The sequence below is a fragment of the Mytilus edulis genome, chromosome 5, assembly GCF_963676685.1.
Source record: "Mytilus edulis chromosome 5, xbMytEdul2.2, whole genome shotgun sequence".
Taxonomy (NCBI): Eukaryota; Metazoa; Mollusca; class Bivalvia; order Mytilida; family Mytilidae; genus Mytilus; species Mytilus edulis.
Window position 1 is genome coordinate 37,862,844 of NC_092348.1, and position 7,944 is coordinate 37,870,787.

Below are 7,944 nucleotides of genomic sequence, written 5' to 3' on the forward strand. Positions count from 1 at the left end.
GATATTGAGCCAGCAACAACCGCACTACAGAGATCAACAAACGACGTTATTAATAGTCGTTCGTTATAGGTTCATTTAAAATTGGACGTTTTGATTTAAAGCGATTTGCTTAATGCATAAGTTTTTATTGATATTAGGTTCTATAAAGCTATTATGAAAACAAATCACGAAAACTATGCTATAATACACAATTTGATTAAAATCAAATCATATACCCTTTAACATCTCCCCCTTTTCTTACTGGAAAACTTACCACAACATTTGAATATTTCAATAGAAATGTTAAATGACAACGAAACAATTATAATTCTTGTATAAACTAATTAATCGTAGATTAATTTCAGTTTTCTTCAAAATTCGAATGTCATCTTCAAATATTAAATAAAAGTGTGTTGGTTTTTTTTTTTTTGTGTTATTGTATATGTTGCCGAGTGTATTTTCTTTAGTTTAATGCAAATATAAGCAAGCTGTTGAACACTAACATAACACATGTTCAACAATTGTCATGAATGTCTATGAATATTATCGACTATGCAGCTGGTTAAGATTTTTAAATCAATTTTGTCACATTTTATCATCTACTTTATTTGAAAGAAATCAGTGAATTCTGATTTCCTTCTTGGGGTTATTTAAACGGTAATTGCAATGTGAAATGACCCTCCAAAATAAGAAAATAATGAATACTTGAAATCGAATTTAGAAGATAGCAGATATTAAACAATAATTTTATCTGATTTTTCTATTTATTTACATAAAGTCAATTGTATAGCTGTTTTCTGAACACATGTGTTCATTTCATGGCAGCTCTTAGAGAGTTTTGTGTACTCAAACTTTTTTTGTGTAGCGTAATGTAGACTGTATGATTTCATTTCGGTATGGTGTCGACTTTGCCTGAAATTATGTCTATATATAGGTGCAATATCGCATTGGTATTTCTGGTCGTTTTCTATTACAGCTCACGTGGATATATCTGTATTGTTTTAAAACAAGAGTTCCAAATGGTGAAGTTGAAATCATCACTTCGTAAATTTTACGGACGCCATCACGAGTTGGTTGACCGTTATGGAATATACGTGATCCAGATCATATCGGATTTGTTCCCTATGTCGTAACTACAATCCCGTGTCCTTTTCACGAATGTAACCTACCGAATGAGACAATTTACCGGTTTCGTAATAACATGATCAAAACGACGAGTGCCACATGTGGACCAGGATATTATGTTTAACCTACCGGAGCACATGAAATCAACCTCAGTTTTTGGTGGGGTTCGTGTTGTTGTTGTATCCCTATTTGAGACATTTTTTTCACGCATTGTTGTCAATATACTAGTAATGGAATTTGATACGATTGTCGTACAAGTGAGAAGTATGTCGCTATAAAACCAGGTTCAATCCACCATTTCTACATTTGAAAATGCCTGTACCAAGTCAGGAATATGACAGTTGTTGTCGATTCGTATTTAAATAGCCCATCCGAGCTCACCCATGAGCATGAATGTTAGGCCCGGTGTTTCTGCCGTGTTTGGGGAAAAGATCCCTGAGTCCGGCTTCATCAGTGATCGACTCAATAAGTTGTATATTGGCGTATTATTTATGTTTTTTGTTTTATTTCGTATAAGATATTGGACCATACACCGGTTGTCTTTGAATAACATATTAGTTAATTATGATTTATTTTTTGTGCGATCAGTATCATATTGTGTTGTGAAAGGTTGAGCAGACTATACCCACTAATGCTTTGATAATAGTTCTTGTAAATTTGTATGTCTTTTATTAGCTATAATAAGCTGGTGATTAAATATGTTCAAACAATTAGGGTTTAATGAAATAAGGTTCCAGTGTTTTGTAATTATATTTTTTAGTTTCTGTATAGATGGGTTGAATTTTGTTAACATAGCTAGTGGTTGTTCCCGTTTCGTCTGGCGTTGTATAAGCAGGTTTTTCCTTTCTATATTTTGTGTTTGATTAAACATTTCGTTGATTTCAGATATTTTATATCCTCGTTTGAGGAGACGTGTTTTAAAAGCTTCTAACTGTTTTTTAAGTTCAGTTTTGCTACTGGTGTTTCTGATATATCCCAATACTTCACCCTTGATAAATCCTTTGAAAACACTTTTCGGGTGTGAGCTGTATCTGTGTAGATATTGAAATGTTTCAGTTGGTTTGATATAGGTTTTAATGTCTAGTATGCCTTCGTTAAAGAATCTTTCTCCTTTGTATATGACAGTGTCCAAGAATATTGTTTCATTACGGGAAAATTCGTTAGTGAACTTCAATGTGTGCAGTATTAGCTATTGTAAATAGTTCGTGTATTTCTTCTATAGGTCCGGAATATATAATCAAGCCATCATCCCTAAATCTGGAAGTCATTATCATTTTGTTTCTGTGCTGAAAACGTTGTAAAACGTTTTCAAGAATGACAAACATTGTAAGATCTGCCAATTCAGAAGACGCCGATCCGCCCATAGGCACGCCCAAGGTTTCACGGTAAAGTTTATTGTTAAAAATAAATTCATTGTTTTCTAGAATAAGCCTTAATAGGCGAAGTATACTGTCCTTTGGTGGAACTTTGATTTCATACTCACTTGGATCAATATTGGTCAGTGCCGCGTTAGTGGCTTCTAGTATTTCATTAAATGTAAAGCAAGTGTACATGTTTTTGCATCGAACGTTACTAGATAGCAGTCTCTTTGGGGTTTAATATTTTCAATCGAATTAATAAAACTTGACGTATCTTTTATATATTTATATTGTTTTTAACAAGTGGAACAAGAAAATAATCGATATAGTGCCCAATATTGTGTAGGGGCGTACCACACAGTGATACAATTGGTCTGCCTGGAATTTAATTTTCTCGTCTTGCTGTTTCATTTCTCTCCATTTCTGATAGTATATTTTGGGAAAAAAGTAAAATCACAAAAATACTGAACTCAGAGGAAAATCAATTCGGAAAGTCCATAATCACATGGCAAAAACAAATAACAAAACGCATTAAAAACGAATGGACAAGAACTGTCATATTCCTGACTTGGTACAGGCATTTTCAAATGTAGAAAATGGTGGATTAAACCTGGTTTTATAGCTAGCTAAACCTCTCACTTGTATGACAGTCGCATCAAATTCCATTATATAGTCACCGATGCGTGAACAAAACAAACAGACATAATAGGTAAAAATATTGGGATAGTTTATGTATTTTAGGCAACAAATAGAATTTTATACTAATATTCTGATTATACTAAATGCCGTTTCAGCTACCTCCTTTACGTTGGATTCAACAATTTCTTCGTAATGTATATTATGTTATTGTCTTAACCCTTCACGTAAATAGTTGTCTTTGTCAAGAATACATAGTGTTGAGTTTTTGTCTGCTTTACGTATTATAATGTTATTATTTTTCTTTAGATTCCGAATAGTCGACAATTCCTCGGCGGATATGTTTCTGTTGTGTTTGTTTATTTTCATTCTACTAAGTTTTATTTTTGTTGAGAATATGTAAACAGATAAAAATGTTCTGAAAAAGGGCTCTTACTTTTTTCTAAGATAGATCACTCTAATGTATATGACAGCTCATTCAAAAGTATCTGACAGTTGTCTTTTCTACGGAAGTACAAGACATATAAGTACCGTTTTTTTTCTTCCTTTCCAGGCTCATTCGAATATTTCTGTATCATTTTCCTAACACAGCTCATTCTAATTAATCTTTGCTCTTTTCTATCAATGTTCACTAAAATGAATCTATTGTTCCGGCCAGAAAGCCTTTTTACATTGTAGCCGACAAAGGACAAACTCAATGATAAGTTTAATAAGATTTATTATGCAATTTTACAAGAAATTCTGAACACATTGAAATGTCAACTTTTTAAATGTTAAAATATCTGAATATTCGATCCTATAATCGTTTCTTTATCCGGAGTTCTTCCCCTAACTGTTGCGGAATGCAAACGAATTATTGTGCTTAAATAGTTTACAGACTAGGATGAAGTTGTTCAAAAATAAAAGTGTCAATCCAACAATTCCTGAAAAACTTATATGAATACGCATACATTTATGTCTGCATTTATATTTGTCACGGAATCTTCTTGAAGACTGTAGAAGGGATACTTCTAGCAAAATTGTGAAAGGAAAACCTTTAGAACACTGCACATTCTGTAGAAGTTTTAAATACGCATCATTCTGCAATAATTATGCAAATCAGATGTAAAAGTCTAATGATTCCATCAATGTGTAGGATTGTGTCCGTAATTTCTTCACACTGTTTGTAATCAACTATAAATAAGTCACAACCCAACAGTGTAAACATCTTTTAAGTTTATACACACAAATGAATTTTATTTTATTTAACGATTGCTGAAGAAATTTCGTGTTTACAAAGATTCACTTCTATATTAAGTAAGTTAGAGTAACATATAATTTACCGATTTGCAATTTAAAAGATCCATTTAGAAGATACAAATATTTTTTTGTCGACAATCCATTCAAAGATTGGTATATATTTATCATTTAATTATTAACATAATTCGATATTTACAGTCTTATTATTGTTATAAAAACATCAAACACCATATCACAAACCAGATCTTGAACTATATCAATTTTTTAGAAATTTACCTGTGACGTCACTTTTGTGGCGTCGACCCAGTCGTGTGGACGCTACTGCGTAGTTAAGTTATGCTGTTTGTGCAGTTCTATGTTGTTTTACGTGTTTGTTTTTATTTTGTGTGACATGAATATCAACTTTATGGTCATTTTTATAAATTTACTGTATGCAAAAGCATGAATTATTCTAAATACTAAGGGTTTTTCTTTTTCCAGACAAAGATAACTTAAACCTTATTTATCACAATTTTTGGATATGTGGATCATTAATACTCTTCAACTTTGCAGTTGTTTGGCTTTTTAACATTTTTGATCTGAGCGTCACTGCTGAGTCTTATGTACACGCAACACGCGTTTGGCGTATTAAATTATAAGCCTGGTACCTTTGATAATTATTAGCATGTCGATATGTATTTTTGATTTGTTCATTCATTCCAATTTCAAAATATTAAACTGAGATTGTAGTTTGGTGACCATGCATATTTGTTATTGTAACTTGTCTCTCTCTCAGTTAGAAGATGTATTGAAGCTTTTTTAAAATTTCATCTTATGATTAGCTCCAATCCAGTTCAAATTCATCACCAACACATAATGAGTTGTTATAATATAAGGACAACTTAAATTATGTGTTATCTTGATTTATTCATCAATTTGTCTGTTGACAGTTTCTCTCAATTATTAATATGATACAATGTTACGAAAACACCAAAAGTTCCTTTATATAGTAAAAACGGCTCTAAACAAATAAAAAATATCAAAAGACTTTGGGGAATTTACTTTATGTTTTATATTTATTCCACATTAACACAATATGTTATCAGACTTTGTCCATACAATTAAATTGCCTTCCGAAAAATTAAAATACTAGAATATGTCGAACATCAAATGCAGTCCCCAGAACACCTTTGAAATAATTTCTTGATTTACATCTAGATATTGACAAGGGAGGTAGGTTGAAAACAGAAGTTTGAACAGAACTCAATTGTAAACTTTCCATTTCAAATTTTTTAAGCCATATTCCTGGACCACCTGCATAAGGAGTACATATCTCTCAGTTAATACAATATTCCATTGCTTTTATTTACTATCAGTATTTCCTTGGTAGAGGATTACTCCTCGATAGTTAGCAATTCAACCGATATAACCAAGGGGTGAAATTGAAATCATCACGAGTTATGGAATAGTTGTGTCATATATTACGACGAATATGTTCCAAATATTGCAACTACAATCCCATTACTTTTCGCCGAGTATAATCTACCGAATTAGATATATCACTGTGTTTATACGTATATGAGCAAAAATGAGTTTTTCGTGTTTTTGTGAACTGGTGTTTGTCTTTTTCTTTCAATCATGACATTGTCCGTTTTTGTATCTTTCTCTTCTTTTTTTTAAATCAACGATCCTTTTCTGTAAAATTAAATGGTTTTGTTCCCCAAGCAAGTTGTAGAACGTATCAATTTTTCATCCAAAATATGCATCTTTCGCATTATGCTACATACATTTTAATTTTCTATATTAACTTATTTATGCTGTTGGCTCAATTATTATGATTAGGGTTATCGTGATGAGTATTTCCCTTTCAACACATCATTTTTTGTGATTGTAAATATTTTTTTCCTTGCCATACACGTTTGCAACTCATGTTTTCCTTAGTCATAGCTACATGTTCAGTATCACTTTCATATAATTTATGAACTAAAACAGAAAAAAGATAATGCCTAGCTACTTATAGGTTATTGTATTTGTTCAATTATTTGTTCAATCCTAGATACCGACCGTGCAAGGGCTGTATAGCCAGTCAAGGTCGTTAAAAACTTCCATTTGTTGTATCCTATCAGATATATGTGACAGCTAATAAAATTACACAATATTTGCTTTATATAACTAATACAACCATAAACATTTGATACGAATTTCTCTTTACTTTTATTTTCACTGACTAAGGAATATCAAGAAAGAAAAGGTAATTGAAATTATTTTGTTTACAAGTGCTTTAGAATCGATATATGATTATGCTGTATTGCTGAACACTATTTGATAGACTTATTAAAATTAATGTCTCTTAAAAAAAATCACTCTTATCCCTAAAAAGCCAGTATCATAAGCATAGCGTTATAATTTTTTTTTTATAAAATAACTTACTCAAAATAAAATTATGATGAAGATCACATTAATAATCAAAAACAGGGCAGTACTAAAAAAGATAAACCGACGTGACTGGACAAATTTATAGAAAAACAGCCGAAGGCAAAATACTCAAACTGTCGTTTGTTCAGTGAATCAGTGTAAGCAACATCAGAACAAGTTTAAAATGCAAACATGTCTCACCAAAAGATCAATTTAATCAATTTACACTTTTATAAAATGCGTTATTCACAAACAACCAAATATTAGTTAGATCTAAATTTCTACATAATGTAATGAAAGTTGATACTGTAAAATGTATACCAACCATCTTACAGCAAATTTTATTTGACTCGCAGCCTAATATGCATATGGGTATATAAATAGTCGTAACTGAAGTTCTGAACAGCTGACTGATGAGTCAATGCAATTCCAACTGTTAGTGGTTTGCTTTTATTGTGTGGTGGTTTTTTAACTCCTCAGGACTAGTAGCAAGAATGAAAACTCTCAAACATTTTTAACAAGCAATAATCTTAAGTGTCTGTCATTAGTCACATGTCGATAAATCAGTTGGATGCTTTTTGGCTGTCTTGCATTCCTGTTTTCCGTTATTAATTCTAGCATAAGAAGCCTATTTGAATTAGTCTATATGTGGTCATTCGATGCGTTTTACAGCTCTAAGTATAGTATTTAAAAATTATTCAAGGCCGTAACCTTTCCTATAACTGTTTACATCCACTTCCTTTTGGTGTTGGAAATAACAATACCTGTCACTATAAGCAATTACACCACATGTTAACACAAAGACCATACTGTTAAGGAGGGAGATGTAGTTGTGTCAAATATGTTAAAATTTACGTTTTACATGAGGACGGTAACCTCAATAATTCATGTTAAAAATGTGCCAGACTTACCATTTTTGAAAGTAGCATATCATTATCACTTCGCATGTAATGAACGTGACCCATGAATTGGTTAATTGTTTGCTCATATAAAAACCAGAAATATTGTCATTAGAGTTACACAATCATCGAACACTTATAAGTCATAATTCTTTTCTTAATGTTTCTTTTATGGAATATGCTGGACAAATGTAGTGGTAACCCAGACGAACGTAATTACTTTTGCTAAATGTTTTTCAAGGCAAATTACTCTTGGCGGAGTTATCAAATATTTTAAATTTCGCAACTAGACACACGATTCGTACTCAATTAAC